General features: G+C 43.0%; 1 protein-coding gene across 2 annotated transcripts in view; it reads right to left on the bottom strand.

The window, feature by feature from the left end:
• TBC1D22A (TBC1 domain family member 22A) overlaps positions 1-15,392 on the bottom strand; it is a 418,728-nt gene that overhangs the window by 160,124 nt on the left and 243,212 nt on the right. The window lies entirely within an intron of this gene.

Raw genomic sequence — 15,392 nt, 5'->3', positions numbered from 1 at the left:
GTTCAAATTCAGTTCAGAGTTGACCAAGATGAGTATGGAAGATCAAATGCAGTGACCTTCTGCATTGGATTTGGCACAAGGTGCTTATTTTTCAAGTGCGGTTTAGCCCAATCTGCTTTCTAAGCTTCTTTCTGATCAAAGCTGATTGCATGACGTTGAATGAATATTCCTAGAAAAGCTTGTGGGACGTGAGATGGTGGGGGTGGGGATATTGTCACGGTCTTGGTGAAGAGGAAGACATGCTTTCTTGGATTTGCTGAGCTTCTTGGAATCTTGCAGCAGTTCAGCATATCAGAAGGGGAGCAGTGTTAGGACCGTTAGCCGTGGTTTTGGAATTGACTTAAAGGTTTTCATAATGCATCACATCACTATATTCAGCTAGGTATCTACAAGTCATGTGTGGCTGCTTCTGTTCCATATTAGGGCACAATACTGAGCTATGGAATACACAAGTGCTATTAGAGATGTTATGACCACTGATGCTGATGCACGCGAGATTGTACTCGCTAATTTCTGGATTATTTTGCCTCTCATTTTTATCTTTTTGCAGCTACTTTGTCAAGATGATCATGGAAAAAGAGCGTATGGTTTGTTTTCACTTCAAGATGTGTTGGAGTATAATCGTATTGCAGTTTTTTACCACGGAAATCTATGTTAGTGGGGTTTTCGCACTCTCATTATCAAGATGAAATTCCTAGAAATATTAATCCATATTTTGAAGGACCTCAGTTAATGCTTTCTCAATGTCGTAGAGGTTTGATGGATTGTCAAAGAAAGACTAGCTGATTATCCAAATTTTCATGACTTAATTGGAGGCATGTCACTTATGTAAGTATTAAAAAGAATTGGCACAAACCCAGAGGATTGTGATAACTTGCTGTTTATGATAAAGGGTGAGCTGGGTCTTATTAACAAGGTACACATGCAGGTGCTTGCTACTCATCATGGTGCACAGCAGGCAAAGTGTTTGGTGCCAAGGTATAATTTTAGCAAGTTTCAGCATCAGGCCCTTAATCTACACAGTCTGATATGCAGAAGACAGGTCAACAAATACTGCACCACTATTTAGGTTTTTGTTTTTAAATAAACAACATCAATGTGAGTGCAAGAACTTGTTCACAACTGCTTTGCTCAGATGCCTGTCTGTTCAACAGGAATAATTGGCTCAAAGGGTGTGTTCTTTTGAGGAGGATGTTTTCAAGAAATGTATGTCATACATAGTAGAAAAACTGACCTATAGCTTCCTGCTTCTTCAGGGAGCTCCCCAGGTTTTTCAAAGGCAATTACTATTGCCTACCATATTTCAGGGAGTCTTAGGGTATGTCTACACTACAGGGTTATTTCGAAATAGCTTATTTCAAAATAATGTGTCTATACACAAAATGCATTTTGAAATAGTGTTTTGCTATTTTGAAATAGCGCGTCCGCACTGAGTGGACGCTGAATCTCATTTAAGACTGGCTGGAACCAAGTCCAGCAGGGCATCAGATCAGGAGTTACTTTGTGTAGCTGCTGCCTGAGGCTATCTGAGGCCTGTGCTTAAAGGGATCCCCCCCATGGACAGCCAGTTCTCAGGTTTCCCTGCTTGCTAGCCTACCTTGATGAAGGACAGCAAAGCATTTTGTCTCTGCATGCTCTGGTTGCCCTCACTCGGGACACCACAGCACTCTGCAACATGGAGCCAGAGCTGCCACTGGGTGCTCTGGTGCTTCTCTTGGATGTGTTGCTGTGAGCCTGGCTGCACTTTCTGCAGGCTTCCATCTGGGAGGTCCATCGGGGGGCTGTCAGTATCCAGGAGGCTCTGCGGGATAGCTTCCACCCTGAAGAGCACAAAGAGCCTCCTTGGTCTGCCCCATTGGGGGCTTGTGCTTCATTCCTCCCTCATGTCCTTTCACTTACCCCTCCCTAACCCTCGTCCTGATGTCAAATAAAATACATTTATTTTCATGAACACAAACTCTCTTTATTTAAAAAAAACTTGGGTGTGGGGAGGGGGAGGAGAGAATGAAACTCTGGTGAGGCTGGGGAAAAGAGGTGGGAAAGGGGAAGAGAGACGGTGGAGAGGGGAGGGAGAAACCTGGGAGGAGGGAGCTGGAAGGGGGAAGCAAGAGGAATAAGTGGGAGGGGAAGCTCAGCGCTCAGGGTTGGGGGTCTTGCCAGACCAACTTGATTTTCATGCAAACCTGCTCCTGGGTTCACATGTGGCCTTTGGTGGCCAGCCTGGCAGCTATCCTGTCATAGACAGCCGCGTTCCTCCATATAGTGCAGAGATCATGGATGTTGGGGGCATCTCCCCAAACCTGAATAAGGTCTGTGATCTCCACCCTGGACCAGGAAGGCACCTGCCTTCTCCGGGCCTTGGCAGGCCTTTGGAAGCTTGCAGACTGCTCCTGGGGAGTGGTTGAGGGCTGGCTGCCAGTAGCTTGATGGCTCATGTTTTGGGGCCACTGGGTCAGGGGAAGTGACTGCTGGCTCTGGGCTGGCAGGCTTGGAGCTGGCAACAGCACTGTGGCCAGAGTCAACCCCTTTAAGGACTCCAGGGAGGATGGAGGGAGAGGAGTGTTCTTGGTTGAGGCTGGAATGGCCACCAAGGCACCTTGGGAAGGCTGGAGGCCCCCTATTTTGAAATAAGTGTCTACACAGCACTTATTTCGAAATAGCTATTTCAAATTTGGTGTTATTCCTCATGGAATGAGTTTTACCAACTTTGAAATAAGCGTTCCGCTATTTCGAATTAATTTTGAAATAGCTGTTTGGGTGTGTAGATGCTAGTAATGTTATTTCGAAATAACAGCTGTTATTTGAAAATAACTTTGCTGTGTAGACATACCCTTAATGTCTTTAAGCTAGCAAGTTCAATGGTGCTAGCTGCTGGTATCCTTTGGGGATGAGATGGTGGAAGAAATCTGGTGAAATACCAACAGGACCTGAAGCCTTCCCTTTTTTTCATTGCAACAAGTCTTCATTTTACTTCCTCAATGTTGACAGTGGACGGTTATCCTCAGGAGATCGATGCAAGTATTCAGTAGAGTTGTTGACACAGTTATCTCTTCATGTGCTTACCAAGCGGTCCTTTTATGTTCTCTACTAGTTGGAGGCTACTAAATTGAGGCAGATTTAGGCAGATTTTTGGAGGCTGGTATTCTGCAGGATTAGTGACCCCAAGACGCTGTAGTAGTATCCAGACTTAACCTTGAACATGTAAAATCAAACTTTTTCATGAAATCAAGCCAGTGCTGGCATCTTGCTATGTCAAGAGAGTATCACCGGACTTTTGAGAGAAAAGTCCTGGTCTGATGATATTGCTGGATCAACTCTTGTATCTCTCTCATTCAACAGGGAGCACTCTTTTTCTGGAAACTTTAGGGATTGTTATTTTTTCCTACTACTTTCAGCCCCGTGAACAACTGATAGCATTCTTGTCTCACTTGAATCCTTGTTAACTGTTTTCTCAACAGTCTGTATTGGAAGCAATCCAATCAGGTTTAGCAAAATTCAATCATAGTACTTCTTTTGGTAAAAACTCAGGAATTTTGATGCCTATTGTGACAGGGTCAGGCCAGAGGGGTAGAGGAGAGCGGTTGAAGACTATATTAGTCCTAGATTGAATATGTACCCAGAGTAAATTAATAAGGGTTAATCCAGAACCAGTAGGAACTTGCCAAAAGTAATCAGGGCAATTAAGACTCAGAACAAGGCTTTCAGGGCTAGAATTCTCTGTTCCTTCAAAGAGGAAAATATAGCTCAAGAGTGTCCCATTCACAATTATTATAATTGCTGTGTTTTGCTGCTTTCTTTGGAAATCATCCTGGAGTAAGGAGGTCACCGAGACCTTACAGGTAGTTGACTAGTTTGGCAACAGTGGAATCTAATTTGAAAAGTTTATCAAGGAGAGGATTCTATGCAGGTGTCTTCTTTTTCTGCACTATCCCAACCTGAAGACTATGAATCCTATATAGAGTGATTTTTTTTGGGACTAGACCAGAATTAACTAATGATGGTGACAGTAGAGCAGAGCTAGCTGCACAGCAAGGACCTGATTGGAGCAGTTTCAATGCACTCAGTGCAGAAACTCAACACTAGTTTAAGTAGGAGTCAGTTCCTTGTTAGAAAAATGCATGTTCTTTGAGTTTATTAAGGCTACAGTCAAACATCAGAAGGTATTAATTAAGACAAAAGAACATAAGAACGGCCATACTGGGTCAGACCAAAGGTCCATCTAGCCAAGTAGCCTGTCTGCCGACTGGCCAGCACCAGGTGCCCCAGAGAGGGTGGACCAAAGACAATCATAAAGCGATTTGTCTCCTGCCATCCCTCTCCAGCCTCTGACAGAGGCCAAAGATACCATTTTATCCCCTGGCTAATAGCCTTTTCTGGTCCTAACCTCCAGGAAATTATCTAGCTTCTCTTTAAACTCTGTTGTAGTCCTAGCCTTCACAGCCTCCTCTGGCAAGGAGTTCCACAAGTTGACTACACGTTGTGTGAAGAAGAACTTTCTTTTATTAGTTTTAAACCTGCTACCCATTAATTTCATTTAAGTTTTCTTTATCCACCCTCTCCACACCACTCATGAATTCATATACCTCTATCATATCCCCCCTCAGTCTCCTCTTTTCTAAACTAAAAAATCCCAGTTGCTTTAACCTCTCTTCATATGGGACCCGTTCCAAACCCCTAATCATTTTAGTTGCCCTTTTCTGAACCCTTTCCAAGGCCAAAATATCTTTTTTGAGGTGAGGAGACCACATCTGTACACAGTATTCAAGTTGTGGGTGTACCATAGTTTTATACAGGGGCAGTAAGATATTCTGTGTCTTATTTTCTATCCCTTTCTTAATAATACCTAGCATCCTATTTGCCTTTTTGACCGCCGCTGAACAGTGTGTGGAAGTTTTCAGAGAACTGTTCACGATAACTCCAAGATCTCTTTCCTCATTTGTCGTAGCCAAATTAGCCCCCATCATACTGTACATATAGTTGGGGTTATTTTTCCCAATGTGCATTACTTTACACTTATCCACTTTAAATTTCATTTGCCATTTTGATGCCCAATCATTCTGTTTGGTGAGATCTTCTTGGAGTCCCTCACAGTCTGCTTCTGTCTTGACTATCCTAAACAGTTTGGTATCATCTGCAAACTTTACCACCTCACTGCTTACTCCTTTCTCCAGATCATTTATGAATAAGTTGAAAAGGATTGGTCCCAGGACTGACCCTTGGGGTACACCACTAGTTACCCCTCTCCATTCTGAAAATTTACTATTTATTCCTACCCTTTGTTTCCTGTCTTTTAACCAGTTCTCAATCCAAGAAAGGACCTTCCCTCTTATCCCATGGCCATGTAATTTACACAAGAGCCTTTGGTGAGGGACCTTGTCAAAGGCTTTCTGAAAATTTAAGTATACTATATCTACTGGATCCCCCTTGTCCGCATGTTTGCTAACCCCTTCAAAGAACTCTAATAGATTAGTAAGACATGATTTCCCTTTACAGAAACCATGTTGACTTTTGTCCAACAAATTATGTTCTTCTACATGCTTCACAATTTTATTCTTTACTATTGTTTAGACTAATTTGCCCGGTACTGAAGTTAGACTTACCGGTCTTTACTTGCCCGGATCCCCTCTAGAACACTTTTTAAATATCGGTGTCACGTTGGCTACCTTCCAGTCATTAGGTACGGAAGCCGATTTAAAGGATAGGTTACAAGCCACAGATAATAGTTCAGAAATTTCCCATTTGAGTTCTTTTAGAACCCTTGGATGAATGCCATCCGGTCCCGGAGATTTGTTATCATTAAGTTTTTCTATTTGTTCCAAAACCTCCTCTAATGACACTTCAATCCGGGACAGTTCCTCAGATTCATCATCCACAAAGGACGGTGCAGATTTGGGAATCTCCCTAATGTCCTCAGCCGTGAAGACTGAAGCAAAGAAATCATTTAGTTTATCCGCAATGGCTTTATTGTCCTTGATTGCTCCTTTTATAGCTCAATCGTCTAGAGGACCCACAGGTTTTTTAGCAGGCTTCTTGCTTCTAATGTACTTAAAAACATTTTGTTATTTCTTTTTGAGTTTTTAGCTAGCTGTTCCTCAAAATCTTTTTTTGCTTTTCTTATTACATTTTTACACTTGATTTGACAGTGTTTATGTTCCTTTCTATTTATCTGACTGGGATTGGACTTCCACTTCTTAAAAGATACCTTTTTGTCCCTCACTGCTTCTTTTACAAGACAAAGTAACATCATCAGTATCCTGGTAGAAAGAAGAACAGAGACACCAAAGTAAGCAATGCAATACTGTAAGTCCTACCCAATCAGGCATGTGCAAGTCAGATGGTGACAATGCCAATCTGGGCCAACCAGATGAGTAGTGCCCACAACTCCCAAACAATACAATGACAATGTTTCAGAATAGCTTAGGGCATCACTTTATCACTTCTTGGACAGCCTGAAGGGCACAAACGGTACATAAAGAACACCAATAAAAATGAGAATGGGACAAACAAAATGGAGATATCAAGCATTCCACATATTTTACCCAAAATTTGTTTATTCAGGAATAAGAGCTAAGAATAAGACTCAGCGGGAGAGTGAGAACTTCCAACTTATGAAGAGATATTTAAATCACAAAGCACCCCTCAGAAGTAAGTTCCTAATGAGTTTGCAGCTCCAAAAATGACGGCTAAGATAACTCCTACTTACTATAATTCATCAGGAATTTGGTTGTATAACTAATTGGTTAGGTAGTTCTCAGTCCAAAGCATTCTGACCTCAATCACATATAATGAGGAGTCTTAAAATGAATGATTTCATAATTGTATACAATACTTTCTTTAGACGAACTTCCAACATTAAACCAAACCCCTAACAACGATAACTTCATCTACTACTTTTCACTCTTGGATCCCCAACTGGTGTTTAGGTATCTTCTTTCAAATTCTGCTTCTTTTCTTTTTTATTTCTTCTTGTTTCATATAGTGGAATGAACAACCTCCACTCTAATTGACTGTTTCTTTCCCCCTTATTTTCTCCCCTCCCCCATCCCCTATTTATTCAGAAACTGGACCTTTAATAACTCCATTCACCTGAAGAAGTGGGTTGTGCCCATGAAAGCTCTACATGTTTGTTAAGGTGCTGCAAGACTATTTGTTGGTTTTTAAGTTTTTCCAAACTCCCTCAGTTTAGGAGCCTCATTTCATCTCATTTTTCTAAGAGATCAGATCTTGTTAATATCTCTTCAGTAAATATTTTCTGTCCTTCTCTTGTAATAATTGTAGCATGACTTCATTTATTTCCCTCTTTTGTATGATTTTCCATTCCTTATTAATTCCACTGCATTACTACATTGTTATACCATTTAACAATGTGAAGAGCCATGGATAAAAACATTTGTCAGTTAAAAATAAGAGACTCCAATTCCCTCCACAGAAAGTATCAGGAGTCATTCTCTTAGCTCCTTTGAAGAGTCTGGAGCTACACGCTGCACAATGAAAAATGACAAACATGTCACTTTTTGTGTAACATATTGTACAGGAGCTATATAAAAAGTAATTAAAACCTGACACCTTCAATACTTTGTTACAGAAAAATCGCATTCTATCTGCATGAAGATATAAGTTAATGAAAAATGAACATTTCTAAGTACATGATAATTAAATATAATTGGAAAATAACAATGTAGTATACTTATACTATACTGAAAAACAGTTCACTATAAGCTATTTACTTCTCTGGAGCTTTTGGGTTTCCTCTGTAAGACATGGAAATTGCAGTAGCTGATTTAATTTTAATATGTTTCTTTGAGGATAATCGATATTGATTCTGCAGGTCACATAAGAATAGGTGTGAGCAAAAGTTTACAAAAGGAAGATAAGTTAAAAAATAAACAAATGAGATAAATTTGCAGAAATAAAGCTACTGAAAATGCAGACCAAATATTCTGAAGCAAACACAAATATAACCTTTTTAAGGGAAGTAATCAATTACAGGTACTAGTTTTCCTTTAGTAATAAAAGTAAATCTTGTGCCTATGTGTTGAGGAGATTTTTAGGCACTAACAATACAGCCAATGTAATGAGGCACAAATTAAAAAAAATCCTACTGATCATAAAATATCTGTTCAACTAAAAATGTCTAGACAGCATCTGGCAATTTTTGGTAGGGAGAAAAATTAGTCTCTTGTTTCTGTACTTAACTTACCACTTACCAGATATTTTTAAGATCTATTAGATGATAGCTACTGCCAATAAAATGTGCACAGTACTAGCTTTGATAAATATTTTAAATACAATTTTTTTTTTACAGATTTGTCCTGTTATCATGCCGATTAGAAGAGGCATAGCATAAACTAACATACACAAACTGATATAGCACAAACTATTAATACACACTGTCGGGGATTTTCTTAAAATGAATATTTATAGGCACATGCAAAGCCTGAAAAAGGATGTTTAAGTAGAAGTCACGTGTAACTCAATAATCACTCAATGCCAATTGGCAAAGGGTTACAAGAATATCTTGATTCTGGTCTGTAAATTCTGTTTCAAAGAATATCTTTCAAAGTCTTAAATGAAAGCCAGGATCACGCTGCACATTAACATTCTTGTGGAATGTATGTACAGGAGCTATGCATCTAAACAGAAAATATGTTCTTAGATGCTGTATCACCTCTGTCTGTCACCATGTAAAGCTTTAACACTATGGATGCACATTTCTATATCAAGTGGCAGAGATGAAATTCATGAGAAAGAACAGAGTGTAGGAAGAAAGCCTTATCCTGAAATATACTTCAAATGTTTATGGGACCATATTTAGGAAACAGAGACGACACCTCATTGTTGTAAACAGGCAGTTTGTTTCTATAATGACAATGGGATCACATAAGCAGCCTTGGTTGAAGACACTTCAAAAGTATTTGGTTGACAAAAACTTCATAAAACAGCTATGATTAATCTCTAGATTAATCTCTAGCTTTATACGTATCCTTTTGTTTCCATTATCCAGGGGCGGACTGGCCTGGCGAGATACCGGGAATTTCCCAGTGGGACGTCGTATCCGCATGCCGTTGCCCCTCACTCGGAGCGGCTCCGCATCCACGCTATATGCAGCATACAGAGCCTGACCCACCACCTGAGCCACGTGCCAGACATAACGCAGGGGACGGGGCTTGAGGGGCATGCAGGGGTGACGTCATGGGGAAGGCCGTTCTCAACTCATTTCCTGGGCCTACTTTGATTGCCAGTACGCTCCTGCCATTATCCTTATTCACTATCTCTTGAATCTTTTGGTAACAAACTTACTGTTTGTTCTAATTATAAAATACTTAAAACTTCAGAGCGGTAGCCGAGCTAGTCTGTAACAGGAAAAACTTAAACAACAAATAGTCTAGTAGCACCTTAAAGACTAACAAAACATGTAGATGGTATCATGAACTTTCGTGGACAAAAGCCACTTCTTCAGATGACCAGAGTATAAGAAGTCCAGATCCAAGAATAAATAAGACGGGGCAGGGGGAGGAGAAGGAGAGAGATAAGAAGATGGGACGAAGAAAAAGAGAGACAGTGGGTAGATATTTGTGAGCTGTGATATTAAGCTATGTGCTGATTTTGAGATGCATCAGACAAGATGGTGCATATGCTGTTACCCTGAGACAGGCAACTTGTATTTCCATGAGCGTTCAGTGGAGAAGGATCAGGGCAGTCCAAGTGAATGCTTCAAAGGGACTCCGAGACTAGATTATTACATTGTTTTTGAACCAACATGACATAGCACAGCCCAGAGAAGAGCACATGGCTGGCTCACAGGCTTCTGGTGTCAGGGAACTGAATCCTAGTCAAGCACAAGAAAGTCTCCCTCACACTAGAGAAAAGAGGACTTATTTCTGGGTACCCCAAGAACCATCACACATCAGCAGCTAGTCTGGGTACATAACTTGTCCAAAGCAGTGTCAAAAAATTGCCTTTTGAAAAGTACGTGATGAATTCCAAGTGGCTGACTTGCAAATTTCAATAGGTAAAAGTGACTTGATGCTAGATACCACTGCTGCAATAGTCTCAGGTTAAATGATCTCTAATATCATTCTATCAAAGAATATTAATGAGAAATAAGCACAGAGTCATCAATCCCACGGTATTAGGTAGATCAGCAGCTTGTATTTTGCATTAATGTTTCACAACTGTAAATCTTGACTTTTGATATCAGTGAGTTAATATAGCTCTCTTGTACACAGGCTGATATTATGCATTGTTCACAAAGGAAATGAACATCCAAGATATTGTAAAGGAGTGCTTTCTTTCTAAGATAAAGCCAAATTAATTTTATAAATCAGGGAGAGGCACAGACTAGAGATGGGTGGCTAGAATGCTAAATTCCTTACATAATATTATCAATTTAAAAATGGTTATACACATATACTGAACTTCAAGTTTGCAAATAGGCCTTATGTACAGTTTAATTACTTGATCAAATATACACAGGGCTTGCCGAACTGCAGCGAGCCCCGCTCGCCAGCCGCGCTGTCCAGCAATCTGCGCATGTGCAGATCGCCCTAACCCGGCTCTTCCAGGTTACAATCTACTCGCCACGGGCAAATACATATGCATTGTAACAGGGCAGCTGCCCTGTACTGGCCCTTTAAGAGCCAAACCCCAGCCTGGAGCAGGCCCGGGGAGTTCAGCCCAGCTAGGCGGCGTTGGCCAATTAAGGCCCAGCTGGGAGCCATAAAAGGGAAGGGCTGCTTCAGAGAAGGCAGTATGAGCCTGGCTGCCGAGGGAGCAGGACGCTCTCTGGAGCTAGGGCAGGGCTAGAGAGTCAGGCTGGGCCAGGGCGCTCGGACAGCCAACCGGCCAGCCTGTTAGGCCTGCGGCAAGGCCTGCTGGAGAGACACCAACCCCCGGAAGGGGGGCTCAGAGCGAGTGACTTGGGCACTGCCGGAGGGCAGTGTGGCGAAGAGAATGACGTGACCGGAGGATTCCAGAGGGGAAACGCCACATGAGCGGAGGCCCGTGCGGGCAGAATGGACTGATTCTGGGGTCAGACGACGGACCCCCCGCTACGGTGGTGAGTGACCCCCTCATATGCATACACATAGATATTACACATAACCTCTTATTCTGCGCACAGGATAGACATACAGGATGGAGAAGATTAAGATTGCTTGGTCAAACATTAATCTGACATTTCCTAACTTTTGAAAGCTTGATTTTGCAACCAAAATCAACATTTTAATATATTTTTGTGTTTATGTGAAAGATTTAAATAGAAAATGGGTACTTAATGTTAGGTTCCCAAATCCATATTATTATTATTAATAACAATAATAAATGGAGATTGCCTATCTCCTAGAACTGGAAGGGACCTTGAAAGGTCATTGAGTCCAGTCCCCTGCCTTCACAGCAGGACCAAATACCATCCCTGACAAATTTTTGCCCCAAATCCCTAAATGGCCTCTGCAAGGATTGAACTCACAAGCCTAGGTTTAGCAGGCCAATGCTCAAACCACTGAGCTATCCCTCCCCCTACCTACGTATAAATGGCAGGTCCCACAGGAGAGGCGTGTTTTGTAAAGAGTAACTGTGAGCAATGCATTTAACTATGAGGTTCCATATGCGTTGTGCTGAGAGTGGTTGGCCCTAATAATGCTCAGAAGTGAGACTAGTCGATGAGATGTCCGAACACCTCGTGTCCTGTCAATATAAAAGGCTTCACACCTTGGACATTTGCCAGGTGATAGTTGGGCATGTTGGGTCAACAAGTGCGGTTTAGGGTAAAAGGTTGGAAGTACTATTGGTTCATTAATATGGAATTCCGAATTTATGTTTGGCAGGAACATAGGCTGGGGACAAAGGATGACCCCTTGAGGCATAAAGACTGTGTAAGGAGGGAGAGCTAAGAGGGCGGCTAGCTCACTTACCCTCGTGCCGATGTTATTGCCACCAAAAAGACGACTTTCATGGTTAGTGTGGGAAGATCACAAGTGACGAGGAGTTCAAAGGGGGACTTTGTGAATGCATCCAAAACTAACTCAAGGTTCCACGGTTCACAGGGTTGTCTGTACTGTGGGAAGAGATTCGCTAAGCCTTTCATAAACCTCCTAGTGAGCGGATGGCTGAAAATGGAATAGCCGTCTACAGGAGGCCTGAATGCCATGATAGCAGCTAGGTGTACTTTGACTGAGGAGATGGCCAGACCAGTGGTCTTGAGGTGTAATGAATAGGAAGGGACAAAGGGTCGAGATTCTTGTCCATGTCCCCATCTCTTGAAGATGATCTTCAGCACATCTTGATCAATCTCCCATTTGTGTTGTAATACGAAGTGCCTGGTGAGGGCATCAGCCGTGGTGTTGTCCCTGCCCAGGAGGTACGATGCTGTGAGGGTAATGTTGTGATGGATACACCAGTTCCATAGCCGAACTGCCTCCGCACAAAAGGAATGCAATTGAGCTCCTCCCTGCCTGTTTGTATAGAATACTATCACAATATTGTTGGTGAGTATATGGATTACTCATCCATGGATGAGGGTAATAAAATGTTTGCACGTGTTGAATACCGCTCTTAGCTCGAGGAGGTTGATGTGGAGTAGGGTTTCCTGTGCGGACCATCTCCCTTATATTTGGTGACGTCCCAGGTGAGCGCCCCTCCCCACCAGGGACGCATCCATTGTTATTTCCATAGTGGGCTGATCTCAGTGAAACGGTTCCCAACTAACATGTCTGCAGGGATGGTCTACCATGTTAATTATTGAATTATGTTCCATGGAACGGAGACCATTCTGTGTACATCTTGTTTTCTGGGGATGTAGACCAGGGCTACCCAGTGTTTTAGGCATCTGAGATGTAATCTGGGGTTGGGTACGACATATGCGGTTGCTGCCATGTCCCCGAGTAGTCGTAGACAGGTAAGTAGGGAGGTTCTGGGACTCGTAAAGAGTGCTTGTATGAGATCGTGTATGGATTGAAATCTGCTTTGGGGCAGGTAAGCTCAGGTGGTAGTCGAATCTAGATGAGCGCCTAAGAACTCCAGAGACTGCTGAGGAGTTAGTGATGATTTTTCGAAATTGATTATGAGACCAAGTGTCTGGAATATAGCCTTAGTTATATTGGTGGCTTGCAGAACGTCGGTGAATGAAGGTGCCTCGATTAGACAGTCATCGAGGTAAGGAAATATGATTATTCACGATCGTCAAAGGTGGGCTACACTACAGCAAGAGTCTTTGAAAAGATCCTGGGTGCTGATGAAAGGCTGAACGGTAACACCTTGTATTGGAAATGTTCGGGACCCACTTGAAAACGGAGAAAACACCTGTGCACAGGGTGGATTGACACAGGGAAGTAGGTGTCCTGCAAGTCGAGGGATGCAAACCAATCTCCGTTGTCGAGAGCTGGAATAACAGTAGCTAGTGTCACCATCTTGAACCTTTGTTTGCGGAGATACCGGTTGAGGCATTGTAGTTCTAAGATTGGCTTTCATCCTCCTGATTTTTTGCGAGTTAGGAAATAATGGGAACAGAACCCTCTGCCCCTAAACTCCTACGGTACTCTTTCTACGCCCCAATAGTAAGGACAGGAGACTTTCTGTTGTAAAAGGAACTCATGAGAGAGGTCCCTGAAAAGGGACAGGGAAGGATGGGATGGTGGAGGGAGAGAGCGAAGGGGATGGGCTATCCATACGCTATCAGATCTAATACCCATCTGTCAGTGGTAATAGTAGCCCATCGGTGTCTGAATGGCCTGAAATGATAGTGAAAAAGTTGTGTGTTGAGATGGTGCTTGGCTGTGGAAACGATCTGCAGGCCCTCAACCGCTGTGTCAAACCTGTTGTCAAACATTTTGCTGATTGGGCGCCCTGTTACTTTGAGGTCATTGCCTCTGAGGGGATGGCTTCGGGCAATGTTGGTCTTGTTGCCTATATTGTGGTGTGGCATATGGGAAACGTCTCTGTCTATGGTAGGGCATGTTATCGCTTACAGCCATTCTTAATGTCAATGTGGCAGAAGAATATACTTTCCTGACAAACAGGTCCAAACGCTTATTGTTCCTGTCTGAAGCAGTGTTTCTGTACTGTGGGGCTTTAGCCTGCTGTTGTGCCGCATCCACAACTAAGGAGTTTGGTTGTGGATGGGTAAACAAGAAATCCATTCCCTTAGAGGGGACAAAGTATTTCTTGTCCGCTCTCCTGTTGGTTGCTGCAGCGGATGCCGGCGTTTGCCAGATATCATCTGCTACCTCTAAAATTGCCTCATCTAATGGTAGCACTATTTTTGCTTTTTGGGATGGTTGTAGGTTTTTAGCAGTCGATATTGTTTCTGCTGGACTTCTGAGAGTTGTACTTCCTAGCTTTTAGCTACTCGTTTCAATAGTTCCTGAAATTAACGGGTAACGTCTGTGGGTGATGAATCTCCCGGGAATACTGTGTCGTCAGGAGAAGAGGACGATGGATCTGTGGGGAAACTCCCTGTGGTTGATCGTGGTCTTGATCAGATAACTGACCCTCTTCCGGTTCCGACGGGGGAGGGGGACACGCGAGAACAGGGATAGCCCCCATTGGAGTGCGGGGCTTGCTGCTGGAAGGTATGGAAGAATGGCTCTTTATGGGTTCAATATGTGAATGATGGCAACATGGCGATTTGTCGAGCACAGTCCCTCAAATAAGAATGAGGACAGTCATAGTGAGCATGACTATGCTGTACCTTGACAAGTGTACCTTGGAGAGTATCTAGGCGAATATCTGTCGTCATGCAAGTAGCGGTACCGCGAGTAGGACGAACGCATGGGAGATCTTGGTGACCATGATCTTCTCCTTGGATGCGGTGCTGGTATTCTTCGGTTCCAGTAATAATAAGTGAGATGTCAGGGAGGTACATGCCGATGGGTAATGGTGTAGATGTGGAGAGCGAAGCCTCAACCTGTCTACAGATTTATATGAGAGAATGGATGAAGGTGAAAGCGGTCCCGGTGAAAACTCGATGTGCTCGGGGCTCAGAGAGGGAGTAAGAGGCCTCCGAGACTTCTGCATTGCCTTTGTAGGCACTGTAGCCTAGGTACTTTGCGGTGCTGGTACCGGTGACAGTGCGGGAGACGATGAAGAGGTAACATGCGGTGCTGGTGCCTTCTCCACTGGTCCCGGAATTTCAGGTGCTGATGGTGCCGACGGTGCCATTTGAGTGCCCCTGCCACCGCTGGTGCTGGTGCCAAAGTCGGTGCCACTCTCGGTGCCTGTACTTCGAAGTAGGAATAAGAGATCCTCCGGAAAAGGGCTTTTTTCCGGAGGATCTGGCCAGTGTAGACGCTCTTTTCCGGCTTTTCTAAAAGCCGGAAAAAAGCGGCGGACATTTTTATTTAAATATCCCCCGCGGATTTCCCTATTACGATCTCAAAAATTACCATGCCCCTTCC

Source organism: Pelodiscus sinensis, chromosome 1 (assembly GCF_049634645.1).
Source record: "Pelodiscus sinensis isolate JC-2024 chromosome 1, ASM4963464v1, whole genome shotgun sequence".
Classification (NCBI taxonomy): domain Eukaryota; kingdom Metazoa; phylum Chordata; order Testudines; family Trionychidae; genus Pelodiscus; species Pelodiscus sinensis.
The sequence above is the reverse complement of the archived record's forward strand: the minus strand, read 5'-3'. Positions and strand labels throughout refer to the sequence as shown.